This window comes from Diorhabda sublineata, chromosome 2 (assembly GCF_026230105.1).
Source record: "Diorhabda sublineata isolate icDioSubl1.1 chromosome 2, icDioSubl1.1, whole genome shotgun sequence".
Taxonomy (NCBI): Eukaryota; Metazoa; Arthropoda; class Insecta; order Coleoptera; family Chrysomelidae; genus Diorhabda; species Diorhabda sublineata.
Window position 1 is genome coordinate 40,157,884 of NC_079475.1, and position 15,769 is coordinate 40,173,652.

Below are 15,769 nucleotides of genomic sequence, written 5' to 3' on the forward strand. Positions count from 1 at the left end.
CCCCTTCCATTCGTCCATTATTTTCTTTGTTTCGGCTTGTATTTTGTTTATTTATAAAAAAATTGTTAAAAATAAACATTAGGGAAATTATACCGTAACGTAAGTGGTCGGTTGGTAGCACTGAATCATGTTTGACAGTTGACTTTGAAAATACTGGTTGCTTTCCATTTACATTCATGTAAACTGTCACACGTTTTGTTTGAAGAAACGTGTCTTGTTAATCATAATAATTCCCCTTCCATTCGTCCATTATTTTCTTTGTTTCGGCTTGTATTTTGTTTATTTATAAAAAAATTGTTAAAAATAAACATTAGGGAAATTATACCGTAACGTAAGTGGTCGGTTGGTAGCACTGAATCATGTTTGACAGTTGACTTTGAAAATACTGGTTGCTTTCCATTTACATTCATGTAAACTGTCACACGTTTTGTTTGAAGAAACGTGTCTTGTTAATCATAATAATTCCCCTTCCATTCGTCCATTATTTTCTTTGTTTCGGCTTGTATTTTGTTTATTTATAAAAAAATTGTTAAAAATAAACTTTAGGGAAATTATACCGTAACGTAAGTGGTCGGTTGTTAGCAATGACTGATGTTTGACAGTTGACTTTGGAAATATTGGCTGCTTTCCATGCACATTCATGTAAACTGTCACACGTTTTGTTTGAAGAAACGTGTCTTGTTAATCATAATAATCCCCTTTCCATTCGTCCATTATTTTCTTTGTTTCGGCTTGTATTTTGTTTATTTATAAAAAAATTGTTAAAAATAAACATTAGGGAAATTATACCGTAACGTAAGTGGTCGGTTGGTAGCACTGAATCATGTTTGACAGTTGACTTTGAAAATACTGGCTGCTTTCCATGCACATTCATGTAAACTGTCACACGTTTTGTTTGAAGAAACGTGTCTTGTTAATCATAATAATTCCCCTTCCATTCGTCCATTATTTTCTTTGTTTCGGCTTGTATTTTATTTATTTATAAAAAAATTGTTAAAAATAAACTTTAGGGAAATTATACCGTAACGTAAATGGTTGGTTGGTAGCACTGACTCATGTTTGACAGTTGACTTTGGAAATATTGGCTGCTTTCCATTTACATTCAAGTCAACTGTGACACTCAGTTATGTAAGTATCTTATACTCAGATAATGACGTCACTGTTCTGTTAATAAAAGGTACGCGTAATGTGACTTAATATTCTCAATGACCACGTAAAATTCACCATTATCATTGGTGTTCCAATCGTCTGTTACTTGCAGCAAAAGAAACGATATAAATAAAATAATATTATTTGTAAGATTATTTAGATCGATGACTGTTTGTAATCATTTAGTATTTTGCTTATTTTTATGACAAAATCTGAAAACGTAATGTCCTTAACCTCACTTTTAATCTGAGTTCACAAAACTCACTAAAACACACGATCTCAAGCTTGGTTAGGTCTTACTTGTGAGATTGAAAAAGAAGGTGCTTTGAACTGGGTTAAGACGTCATAAGTGAAAATAATCTGAGTTTTGATATAAATGGAAAACAGCTTTTAAAAGCTTTAGAGAGGGGCACATAATAATTTCTATGGATATACTTTGTCTAAAAACACATAATTCATTGTAAATAATGTCTTAAAATTCAAATAACCTCACACATGACTGATTAATGCATCGTCCTGTCAGCTGTCAAAATGTCAATACATATAAATTTCTTTAATTCCTTATTTCTTAGTCCTTTTGATATATTAATGCATCTAAATGTTCTAGATTTTAGGTATCGTCTGTTTTAAAATTAGTTTTTTTAATAATCTTTGGATGAAAGATAAAATTTAACGTTTCGACTTTTCTTTAAGTCTTTATCAACATATTTTGACTTAAAGAAAAGTCGAAACGTTAAATTTTATCTTTCATCCAAAGATTATTAAAAAAACTAATATTTTAAAACAGAAGAGACCTGAAATCTAGAACATTTAAAGGCATGAACATGCATATATCGAAAATCTTCTTTTTTTTATGTTATATATGGTCTCGAACGATAGAGGGAATTCGCGAATACAAATATAATTCTGGCTGGGTGTCGAAAGGCAAAAGGCCAAATTAGAGAAGACTGAAGAAGTAGACAATATGATTTTTTGAGGTTATATTAGTGTTTACAATAAAAATTGTGATTTGTGTTCACACAAGTGCCTGCAAGATAATTTAAACGTTAATATTGAGTGTTATTACTATTACTAGGTAATGTATGAAGTAGTTGAATGAAAATTTAATGGTTTTCAGCACACGTCTTTATATACTTGTTTAATTGTCTTCCTTATTAAAAAAATACGTTTTTTTTTTGATGAATTGAGGAAAAATAGTGTACACAACTCATTGGAAAGTGTATTTCGCACTCGTTACGTTTCAGTTACTCAAACTCGTCACGTAATATACTAATTTTAGAATAAAGTAACATTTTCGTTGAAGAATCCCTTTCTGTACACATCATTTCGCGCTAATTATAAAAATATCAAAATTTTATAATTAAACCTTTCAAAAACTTGCTTTACATTAGGTTCTATGACTTTCCCGGGCTTATAAATCCATCTCATAATACAAGATTAGGTTTGAATTTGTAGTCTCTCTATCATATAATTCGTATCTATTTTTGTCACATTGTTTGACCCAATGTTAATGTTTTGGAAGCTGCTGACTATAATAAAACGAGAAGGAAAAATTTTCCTTTTCTCATTTATGTTTTATATCTCGACAGAAGCGGTTCAGAGTTTAATTTTGAAGTGCGTGGAAGAGTCCTTCGCGGTTCTTTAATGTCCTATATCCTTATAGTTCCTTATAAGGCGAAACTTTGCAAAATCCTTTTCGTTATTAATATTACTATAAAAGGTAATCAATTTTTTCATTTCTGCATGTTGTATACTTAAGTTTTGTGCTGATCAATATTGAAATTTCAATTTAAATAGTGCAATGTTTGAGCACACACCACTCAAAATATTGTTTCGTATTGTTTTCAGTTTCATTTTTTTACTAAAAATTGTTTTTCCTAATCAAAATATACTTTAGTAAGTTTACTAAACTCAAAATTGTACAGGCATGTCGCTTCGTCCTTTTATTTAGAATTTTCTAGCCCAATTTTTTTCAAATTAATATGAATTTCAAAGACAAATTTTTTTACCAAATTTATTTACAATCTGTTTCTAAGGTTTTCCCCCTTAATTGTATTTTTTGAGTCTACGTCGGATAAAAGGTTCTAAAAGGGGTTTTTTGGACAAATGATTGAACCTGAAGTCTTCAATTGTACTTTTCATTGCTTATTTCAATTTATTCTCTAGCTGAGAGCACTTGTAGATCCTTAGCAATACATGGAGCATCTGATATCATCATCAGAACCTTTGACTGAAATATTTATGTTTGATATAAACCCTGAACCCCACAACTGGATTCCATACATCCAAATAAGTTAAATTATTGCCTTTTATACCAATAACTCATTCCGATTCGATAGATAGTTGTCTAAATTTGATCCCGAGCTGTTTTATTTTAGTGAAGAGGTGTTTCCTTCAAGGAAGTCACCCATTCAAATGGCTTTCATGTTCGTTTATTGTAACTAAGTTGCACTAAGTGTGTTCTCTGAAGTGGCTAAATCGACTGTATGTAGAAGATGTAGTAGAGGACCCAAAACGCTACCTTGGGGAACACCTGAGTTGATTAAATGAATGATTAGTTGTTTTTGTGTTTGACCTACTTGATTTTTCTGATTTTCTAACATAGTTCCAAGTGCCATAGTTTATCAAAGTGGTACCAAAAACCACTCGGATTTTTTTTCAGAATTTTTGGTCCGTATTTGGAAATTTTAAATTTAAAATGCAAAAAATTGTTTGAAATTTATCCTATCAAGTGGCATTGAGTTCTTTAACAAATTCCAATCATTTTTTATCCTACAATTTGTAGTCGATCTCCTCAAATAAAACGTGGGGGAGAGTGGGAACCTTGTTATGTATGTAAGTATAATAAATCCGGTTCTGTTTAGCTGATTTTTATAAACTTGAGTGAACTAAGACCATTAGAGGTAAACTGAATCAACAATAGTAAATAATGCATGTCTATATCTTTTTTGGGTTCCGAGATATCTTAAGAAATGTAGGGCTTTTCCAGGTGTAAATTATAATTCTCGTACTTTTAAATTCCTTACTTTCTGAACAGCCATCGTACATTTCGATAGGTTATTATATGTCATCGTGTTGAAAAAATAGAAATAACTAGTTTTGATTAGTTAAAATTAACTTCTGCCGGTCGATGGTAAAATATGATTGAAATTGCACACGAAATCATTTCATTATTTCCTCCATTGTTTCGTTTATTTTAATTAATGATATTGAGAATCAATTAGATAAATTGAACATTATTTGAAACGTCATACGAATTGAAATAAAATAGAAATTCAATTATACAGTAGAAACAAGAATGTGTAAGTAAACTTCCAACGTATCGTTAATTGGTACTAATGTGCTTAATAATTTTATTTTCTTTTGTTTTAAATTCTTACATTCTTGAGAATTTATATCATTAGTACGGAATTCGACGTTAGTTTTATTAATAATATAAAATTTGAAGAATTTAGCTGCTTTCTTATGAAATTTATACAAATTTGAAACACCTGTTCTTGATTATTGTTTATTTATCCAGAAAATGATTAAATATTCTACGCAGATTCACTACAACTGATTCTGAAGGTTCCAAAATACCTCAGACATCACAAACTTCTTCCTTATTCTAACTAACTGGACTCGAAAGGTTCTTTATTCAAGCAAAGAGTTGCTAAAGAGAACTAGTATGCTTACTGGACACTCTCCGGTGAAGTACCGCGCGAAAAACATCCAAAAGCAACCAGAAGAAACCAGCGAGCACCTCCTCTATGATTCCGAAGCTATCATCGGTACGATGAACAGTCAGTAGTCCCGATATTTACTCCCTAGCTCATAATTTAACAGACAAAAGATTAAAGAGCAATCAGTTGATTAACTATGGGACAAATTTCAAATTTGGTACGACACAGACGTAACTAGGATAGAATTAGATAAGGTTGTAGATGAGAAATGTTTGGAAAAAGATCTGTGGGAGAAAATCTCGATATTGATTTGATGATTTCAAATAAATCCTCATCGATATAAGCCCTTTTTTAAGTCTTATTAAGGAAAATCTTGTAGTGAATTCAATCGTTCAATCTTCTCCGGCTTGTGGAGTTCCTCAAATAAATTTTAAGATGTCACCAAGATGTTTTTGTTTGGAAATAAGGTCTCCAACAGCTTCAATAGCGAATATCGGTCGGTATAACTTACATTCTTTTAGATATTTGATCCACCATAAGTCTAATTTATCTTTTACAACGTTTTTTTACAACGCATTAAAATGTTGGGGGTTAATAAAGTAGAATCATTTGAATAAGTTCCCGGATTTTCGCGTTGTTTTGTATTTCTCTCTTTCTGGTTCTCTTGACAGATCCACTTCATTTTTTATCGGCAATTTTTCCATCCCCATTACCTGTAGGTGCCAGTACCAAATGCTTTTCCTCGCTATAACTGTTTGTTCAGGTTCATACGAATTTTTATTGCGTCGTTTTATTACTCTTCATAAGGCGTCTCTTTTCGTGGCTCCTATGAATTTATCCATTCTTTGTCTATGCTTAATTCAAGTACAGTGTCTTTTCTACGTTCATCTGGAATCCCCATTTAGTTCGAGTGCCTTGCACAGGATAAATGATAAAGTAAACATTCAATTCATGGTTTATGGGAAAAAAATATCTTTTTTCTTCGTTTGGTGGGAAAAGTTCTTATATATGGGCGCGTAATTCCCATGTAACATCGCAGTCTTATTGGTAGGTACTAACAAAAAGATTATTCTATTTTTTTTTTCATTTCTGAGGGGTAACAATTGATCCCGTTGATCCCCCATGGAGTCTATAGGCTCCCAATTTGATAGAAATCTTCGAGAATTAAAATTCTATTGCAAGTAGAAAAGGATAGAATACATAAACTTTATGTACACTCAATTTTAATGATATCTATGTAACTATCAATTCAATCGACATAATTTTTTTAAAATTGGATCATATCCTTCTGAAAATTATTCTACGATCGAATGCATCCCTTCAATATAGTCACTTCCTCTAGCCACACACCTTTCCATACGTTTTTTCCATTGATCTGAACAGTGCTGGAAGTCTTCTTTGGCGAGGGTCTTCCATCGACTCAAATCGGGTCCCTTTCAAAGCAGATTTTTCTCTAAACTTTCAAGGAAATCTGAGGAGACCCGTTGACGCAAGATTTTGGTCAGGAGTCAGATTTTTTGGCCCGTCTTGGGCGCCCTCTTAAGCGCGCGATCTCGTTATTTAATAACCAGACCTCGTACATATATATACAGGTCCTTGAACTTCACTTTCAGTTACGTTAGAAGTTTAATCACAGTTTTAAAAATATCCATATTTTTCCACATACTATGGTTAATTCCATCAACGGCTTTTTGTAAACATTGATGAACTTAATCTATTTAGTTTTATTTATTACTTGAGCTAATTCGTTCGAATCGATGATAGTGGCGTAATTACGAATATTTCGGACAATTATTGACGTTTTCGTGTTATATTATAAAGTGTTGTGAATTAATTTGGAAATTAATGTTGAAAATTAGCCAGAGATGGAATCGAAAACGAATTGTAGTATTAATTACGATGAAGAAACTGAACCTTTGATTAAAAAATGTGGCGAAAACGACAACAAGTCGATTTTTTATTCTCTGTTCGATTTTTTTTCTATCAACTCGAGCGACTATGACAGTGTGAGTATTATGTAAATTTTATTTTAATGGCCCTTTCTATCTTAAAGTGCCTGGAATTTGAAAAAATGAAAACAAAAATTTTCAATTTTTCAAGTTTTGTATTCGTTTCAAAACCTTTTATCAGTGCGGCGCTAATCATGTAGTATGAGTAGCAATCGTTGTGGGCCCCGCGCGAAACGGGGCCTTACATATTACAACCCACTTAACCCACATAAATTATAACTCGGTAAACTACATTTTTGCAAATATTCAAGCACGTGTCAAAGAGCTTACGGAATGTCATGAATGGGAAAAAAAAACGAAAATGATTTGTAACAATTAGTAACAAATAATTGACAAATTGCTTTGGGCATTTATTTATCTCTCATAATCGCTAACTGCAGAGTCCAACGTTCATTTTCGTCGTTAAAGCACATGAAAAATAAAGAGCATTGTGGGTCAAGAACGTCTGAATTATCTCTTTTCGATATTATAGAATATGATTTGCTGACCCGATGATCTCAGAACCTTCTCTTGTCCAGGCGGAAACGTCCGTCATTCGTACATGCGCAGTCCATTGCGCACGAAAAGATTTCTGATACCACTAGAATTATTTAGGAAAATTACTTCGTGAAAGTTTCGAAAATAATAAAAGAAACAAATATATATTTATAATATAATCATTATTTTTAGTTATATTATATAATATATCGAATATAAACTATGTAGAAATATCAGTTTTTAATTATTGGTTTCCTTAAAAAATTATTTTACATTTCCAAAAAAACGCTTTTGGTATTTATTTTAGCTTCACCTGTGATGTACTTTAGCGTAAATTCTTCGTATTTATACCTTTTTTATTTTCTTATCGACATTCCTAATAGAAATATTTACGTTTTTCATCAGAATTTAGCAGATTTCATTTCAATAACATTCGCAACCAAATCAAATAATGAAAAGTTATTTTGGAACTTGTATTTTATGTTATTTGTATATAGTAATTCGTTGGACTATTCTCCTTCTTTTTTTATACCTTTAACTTAGTTCATTTTCACATCCCTCGTAGAAATATTCATGTTGCACAGCAGGTATCAGCAGATTTCATTTCAATAACATTCGCAACCAAATCAAATAATGAAAAGTTATTTTGGAACATGTATTTTATGTTATTTGTATACAGTAATTCGATGGACTATTCTCCTTCTTTTTTTATACCTTTAACTTAGTTCATTTTCACATCCCTCGTAGAAATATTCATGTTTTTCAGCAGGAATCAGCAGATTTCTTTTCAATAACATTCGCAACCAAATCAAATAATGAAAAGTTATTTTGGAACTTGTATTTTATGTTATTTGTATATAGTAATTCGTTGGACTATTCTCCTTCTTTTTTTATACCTTTAACTTAGTTCATTTTCACATCCCTCGTAGAAATATTCATGTTTCACAGCAGGTATCAGCAGATTTCATTTCAATAACATTCGCAACCAAATCAAATAATGAAAAGTTATTTTGGAACTTGTATTTTATGTTATTTGTATATAGTAATTCGATGGACTATTCTTCTTCTTTTTTTATACCTTTAACTTAGTTCATTTTCACATCCCTCGTAGAAATATTCATGTTTCACAGCAGGAATCAGCAGATTTCTTTTCAATAACATTCGCAACCAAATCGAATAATGAAAAGTTATTTTGGAACTTGTATTTTATGTTATTTGTATATAGTAATTCGTTGGACTATTCTTCTTCTTTTTTTATACCTTTAACTTAGTTCATTTTCACATCCCTCGTAGAAATATTCATGTTTCACAGCAGGAATCAGCAGATTTCTTTTCAATAACATTCGCAACCAAATCAAATAATGAAAAGTTATTTTGGAACTTGTATTTTCTGTTATTTTTATATAGTAATTTATTGGACTATTCATTTTCTTTTTTTTATACCTTTAACTTACTTCATTTTTACATCCCTCGTAGAAATATTCATGTTTCTCAGCAGGTATCAGCAGATTTCATTTCAATAACATTCGCAACCAAATCAAATAATGAAAAGTTATTTTGGAACTTGTATTTTCTGTTATTTTTATATAGTAATTTATTGGACTATTCATTTTCTTTTTTTTATACCTTTAACTTACTTCATTTTTACATCCCTCGTAGAAATATTCATGTTTCTCAGCAGGTATCAGCAGATTTCATTTCAATAACATTCGCAACAAAATCAAATAATGAAAAGTTATTTTGGAACTTGTATTTTCTGTTATTTTTATATAGTAATTTATTGGACTATTCATTTTCTTTTTTTTATACCTTTAACTTACTTCATTTTTACATCCCTCGTAGAAATATTCATGTTTCTCAGCAGGTATCAGCAGATTTCATTTCAATAACATTCGCAACAAAATCAAATAATGAAAAGTTATTTTGGAACTTGTATATTGGGTTATTTTTATATAGAAATTCACTGGACTATTCTTCTTCTTTTTTTATACCTGTCACTACTCGTCTAGGACGCGCAGTCTCGTTATTTAACAGCCACACCTCGATCTTCATCAAGCCTGTCAACTAACTATGCTAGAAATTTTCATTTGCTACCAATATTTTTTTATTAGCGAAGTTTTTGTTTCTAAATAAATAGTTTCCTTACGTGATTTATAATTTGTTATCGAATTGTAAACATTTGATTGACGAGAGAAATAATTAACTGATATATTAATCCACCTTAATGGATGTCTGCCAGCGTTGAAACGTCATAAATCACGATCGGTTGCCAAATATTAACAAGGTGAATGCCAGGGAGAAAACGTCATGTTGTAGTTCATACTAGTGAGATAAATATATATGAAACAATAAACAAAACAGAAAAGATCCAAGAATTAAAAGAATCAGTAATAGAAATCATCTTTTATTACAGTTGCCAATAATAACGACTAAAAAAAGTTCTGAAAATGTGGGAACATTGATTAAAATAAATAATATGTTGTTATTTACATATTTTTTTCAATGAAATATCACAACAGTCGATTCATTTTCGACTTTTGACGCTTTTATCTGTATCTGAGTTCTACGAATCGTTTTTTGCGACAGAGGTATACTTTTTTTTTGTTCTGAGAAGTCGAATTAATATATTAGTTTCAAGTTTTTGCTGCATAGTGTGAATACATGAAAAAAAGACATAAATCAAAGCTACGAATTCGTTATATTCGTCATATACACATTATGCACGAATAAATCCCATGTCATGATATTATTTATCTTTTCTACGACGTTGCCAAATTGTTTAAATAATAGAATACCTCGTGTATCAAGAGAAATTACGTTCTAAACTTTGGCAATCGTGTAGCTTCGGTGTTGCAAAATTTATTGTTGCCAAAATCAGGTAGAATCGTGTCTAAATTTTTTGTTTTCGAATTTGTCATTTCAATTAATTATCGTGTCATATTTAATCAGTTATTGTCATAAATATTAAGATGAGGTTTTAAATTATAAAGGGTGGCGGAATAAAACATGCATTTATTAAGTATATCAAGTTTATTTTTTTAAAATAACATCGTCTAAATGACGGCCATCTCGAAGACGGCACTCCCCAAAATATGAACGCAGATTTGTAAAAACTCTTGTCAATTGCTTACATTTCCTGGCGGATATTTTCCTTTAGCTGACTGATTGTTCATGTAGACTTTATGTTTGAGGTGTTTCCACAAAAAAAAATCAAGAGGCGTCAAGTCAGGGCTACGTGGGGACCACCTCTTTTGAAAATTAAGAAATATCTGCCTCGCAGCCGCCATAAAATCATTTGATGTGTGACATTCTAGATGGAACCAAGTTCTCGTATACGCCATTCTCTATCCCGCAATTTCTGGAGTCAAATATTCATCTAACATCGCAAAATAGCGGTCGGTGTTAACGGTGATGTTTCGTCCTCGTGAATCTTCACTTCCTTTGCCTGAGATTGCTGTCCATACCGTTACTTTTGGACTATGCGGTGGTTTTTGATGTTTCGTTTTTGGATTTCGAAATCATTTAAATGAAAATGAGCCTCAACTTGAAAAAGGATGCTGTCTAAAGTGGAAAATCGATTAAACATTTCTTCGGAAAATGCCAACCTCGTTCCAAAGTCGGTAACTTTTGATTCCTGGGTTAACTGGAGCTTATAAGGATGCAGTTAAAGATCCAACTTCAAAAGTCTGTGGTCCTAGACGCTCTTGGATTTTGCACTCGGAGCTTTATTAATGTGTCTTAATCCATATTATGAACGTGCGTCGCTTTCTATCGAAGTGACTCATGGCTACTAAAACCCCACGAGGGCAACTTTCCAACCACGCTAGACTCCCCCCGTCCTCGCACTGTTTTCCTCGTGAAAAAAGATGATGCCATATGCACGTTCTATTGGGCCACCCTGTATATTTATATATTAATGTAAATTTCTTTAATTTCTTAGACCTTTTGGTATGTTTATGTTCTTTTAAAAATGATATTTATGTATATATCTACAAAAAAAAACGAATAGTTTCATGACTTATACCCCAACAGTCGCAATATCAAGAAAAAATATACTGGGTGTCTCATTTGTAAGAATAAAGTAAAGTTGCCAGCGTTGCGTACCTATTTTATATTATCGTACAAGTTCTGTTTGAAATAATTTTATTTATTTTATTTGTTGGTTATAAAGTTAAAGGGAGAAATCAGTTTACAATGAAAAACTTTGTTCGTTGTAGATATCTTTAAATAAAAAGGTTTTTTTGATGTCTCAAAGACTCTGTAGCTTTTTCGATTTAAAATATTTGTTTTTTTTCCTTATTTTAATTTTATTACTGCGAAAACTTGACATTCCATGTTACATTGACACACATGAGAATTTCTAAAGATATTTTTCCAATTTTAAGTCAAAATAAGTTGAGAAAATTAATATTTTGAACCAAAAAATATATTAGGGGCATAAAAAAAGGAGTTTTCACCGTTTTGCAGAGTATTTTCTTAAAGTTAATAGTAAAAAAGCTAAAAACTTGAGATATTTCTACGATTTTTACTTTTGAACCCCCTTCTTGCCCCCCCGTAAACTATTTTTCCTTCAATTTTTATTATATTCTTTATCTTTCCCAAAAGTTTTCATCCTAATACTATGTTTTAATCAAAAATTATTGACGCTGGTCATAATTTTTGCGTAACTTGCACATTATTGAAAAAATGTCATTTTTCTGGAAGTAGAAAGAAACCTACAACTGTTCCTTTTAACAAAATTTTCAGAATATTTGGTAAAATTTGATGTATTTATTCATAATTCCAACACTATGAATGAGACTCATTGAACAAATAAGAAGCTATCCGAAAAAGTATTATTATTTCCTAAATTATTAGTTGGAAGTAACACTCCATAAATATTAATGATTGCAATCATTTTATTGCGCCATTATTGTCCATAGAAGATAAACGAACACGGTGGCAAATTGTATAATACCACCTCGATTAATTACATCTCCAATTTCGAAATATTCCGACAAGAGTAAATTTAAATTGTTTTTAAAAATACTAAGGGTTCTTAGTAGCCAAAGACCATTAAGCACGTTAGACACTTGAACATTTTGATGTCCTAGTTACTCACAGATTACGTGGTTTGCAGTTTCCTCAATCCATCTTCGTCGAGCCTGCTTTGCGCCATTTGGTCACTGCTCATCAAAATAATTGGACATTCACCGCGAACTGCATCCAGATTTTGACATGGTCAGTTGGACTAGCCTTCGTGGATGTTCAAATCATACGCTATCCTCAAGATTTCTATTCGTATCACTAAATCCAAGAGTGGGAGACCCAGCAAGGGTCCTAGTTGGAGTTTCATCTTCTTCCATGCACCAACGGCACTCCGGATCGTCCGATATGCCTATGGTATTAAGATGGCGTCTTAGATAAACGTGTCCGATCGGATTTCGTGACTATTTAAGCGACAAAACGTCCTTCTATCTGTGTCTTCGCTAATCTCACGCTAGGTGCCTCTATCCATCTCCGTCGAGTCTGCTTTGCGCCATTTGGTCACTTCTCATCAAAATAATTGGACATTCACCGCGAACTGCATCCAGATTTTGACATGGTCAGTTGGACTAGCCTTCGTGGTTGTTCAGATCATACGCTATCCTCAAGATTTCTATTCGTATCACTAAATCCTAGAGCGGGAGACCCAGCAAGGGTCCTAGTTGGAGTTTCATCTTTTTCCATGCACCAGCGGCACTCCGGATCGTCCGATATGCCTATGGTATTAAGATGGCGTCTTAGATAAACGTCTCTGAACGGATTTCGTGACTATTTAAGCGACAAAACGTCCTTCTATCTGTGTCTTCGCTAATCTCACGCTAGGTGCCTCTATCCATCTCCGTCGAGCTTCTTTGCGCCATTTGGTCACTGCTCATCAAAATAATTGGACATTCACCGCGAACTGCATCCAGATTTTGACATGGTCAGTTGGACTAGCCTTCGTGGATGTTCAAATCATACGCTATCCTCAAGATTTCTATTCGTATCACTAAATCCTAGAGCGGGAGACCCAGCAAGGGTCCTAGTTGGAGTTTCATCTTTTTCCATGCACCAGCGGCACTCCGGATCGTCCGATATGCCTATGGTATTAAGATGGCGTCTTAGATAAACGTCTCTGAACGGATTTCGTGACTATTTAAGCGACAAAACGTCCTTCTATCTGTGTCTTCGCTAATCTCACGCTAGGTGCCTCTATCCATCTCCGTCGAGCTTCTTTGCGCCATTTGGTCACTGCTCATCAAAATAATTGGACATTCACCGCGAACTGCATCCAGATTTTGACATGGTCAGTTGGACTAGCCTTCGTGGTTGTTCAGATCATACGCTATCCTCAAGATTTCTATTCGTATCACTAAATCCTAGAGCGGGAGACCCAGCAAGGGTCCTAGTTGGAGTTTCATCTTTTTCCATGCACCAGCAGCACTCCGGATCGTCCGATATGCCTATGGTATTAAGATGGCGTCTTAGATAAACGTCTCTGAACGGATTTCGTGACTATTTAAGCGACAAAACGTCCTTCTATCTGTGTCTTCGCTTATCTCACGCTAGGTGCCTCTATCCATCTCCGTCGAGCTGCTTTGCGCCATTTGGTCACTGCTCATCAAAATAATTGGACATTCACCGCGAACTGCATCCAGATTTTGACATGGTCAGTTGGTCTAGCCTTCGTGGATGTTCAAATCATACGCTATCCTCAAGATTTCTATTCGTATCACTAAATCCTAGAGCGGGAGACCCAGCAAAGGTCCTAGTTGGAGTTTCATCTTTTTCCATGCACCAGCGGCACTCCGGATCGTCCGATATGCCTATGGTATTAAGATGGCGTCTTAGATAAACGTCTCTGAACGGATTTCGTGACTATTTAAGCGACAAAACGTCCTTCTATCTGTGTCTTCGCTAATCTCACGCTAGGTGCCTCTATCCATCTCCGTCGAGCTTCTTTGCGCCATTTGGTCACTGCTCATCAAAATAATTGGACATTCACCGCGAACTGCATCCAGATTTTGACATGGTCAGTTGGACTAGCCTTCGTGGATGTTCAAATCATACGCTATCCTCAAGATTTCTATTCGTATCACTAAATCCTAGAGCGGGAGACCCAGCAAGGGTCCTAGTTGGAGTTTCATCTTTTTCCATGCACCAGCGGCACTCCGGATCGTCCGATATGCCTATGGTATTAAGATGGCGTCTTAGATAAACGTCTCTGAACGGATTTCGTGACTATTTAAGCGACAAAACGTCCTTCTATCTGTGTCTTCGCTAATCTCACGCTAGGTGCCTCTATCCATCTCCGTCGAGCTTCTTTGCGCCATTTGGTCACTGCTCATCAAAATAATTGGACATTCACCGCGAACTGCATCCAGATTTTGACATGGTCAGTTGGACTAGCCTTCGTGGATGTTCAGATCATACGCTATCCTCAAGATTTCTATTCGTATCACTAAATCCTAGAGCGGGAGACCCAGCAAGGGTCCTAGTTGGAGTTTCATCTTTTTCCATGCACCAGCGGCACTCCGGATCGTCCGATATGCCTATGGTATTAAGATGGCGTCTTAGATAAACGTCTCTGAACGGATTTCGTGACTATTTAAGCGACAAAACGTCCTTCTATCTGTGTCTTCGCTAATCTCACGCTAGGTGCCTCTATCCATCTCCGTCGAGCTTCTTTGCGCCATTTGGTCACTGCTCATCAAAATAATTGGACATTCACCGCGAACTGCATCCAGATTTTGACATGGTCAGTTGGACTAGCCTTCGTGGTTGTTCAGATCATACGCTATCCTCAAGATTTCTATTCGTATCACTAAATCCTAGAGCGGGAGACCCAGCAAGGGTCCTAGTTGGAGTTTCATCTTTTTCCATGCACCAGCGGCACTCCGGATCGTCCGATATGCCTATGGTATTAAGATGGCGTCTTAGATAAACGTCTCTGAACGGATTTCGTGACTATTTAAGCGACAAAACGTCCTTCTATCTGTGTCTTCGCTAATCTCACGCTAGGTGCCTCTATCCATCTCCGTCGAGCTTCTTTGCGCCATTTGGTCACTGCTCATCAAAATAATTGGACATTCACCGCGAACTGCATCCAGATTTTGACATGGTCAGTTGGACTAGCCTTCGTGGATGTTCAAATCATACGCTATCCTCAAGATTTCTATTCGTATCACTAAATCCTAGAGCGGGAGACCCAGCAAGGGTCCTAGTTGGAGTTTCATCTTTTTCCATGCACCAGCGGCACTCCGGATCGTCCGATATGCCTATGGTATTAAGATGGCGTCTTAGATAAACGTCTCTGAACGGATTTCGTGACTATTTAAGCGACAAAACGTCCTTCTATCTGTGTCTTCGCTTATCTCACGCTAGGTGCCTCTATCCATCTCCGTCGAGCTGCTTTGCGCCATTTGGTCACTGCTCATCAAAATAATTGGACATTCACCGCGAACTGCA

At 34.4% G+C, this 15,769-nt stretch overlaps 1 protein-coding gene across 6 annotated transcripts in view; it reads left to right on the plus strand.

The window, feature by feature from the left end:
• LOC130452602 (UNC93-like protein) overlaps nt 1-15,769 on the plus strand; it is a 105,959-nt gene that overhangs the window by 46,803 nt on the left and 43,387 nt on the right. The window contains exon 1 of one of the 6 annotated variants that reach the window (XM_056791938.1): nt 2,728-2,869. The exons of the other annotated variants lie outside the window; for them this stretch is intronic. The gene's annotated coding sequence lies outside the window, so the exon portion shown is untranslated. Of the gene's footprint in view, nt 1-2,727; nt 2,870-15,769 lie in introns of those variants that run through there. 6 annotated transcript variants of the gene reach the window in all.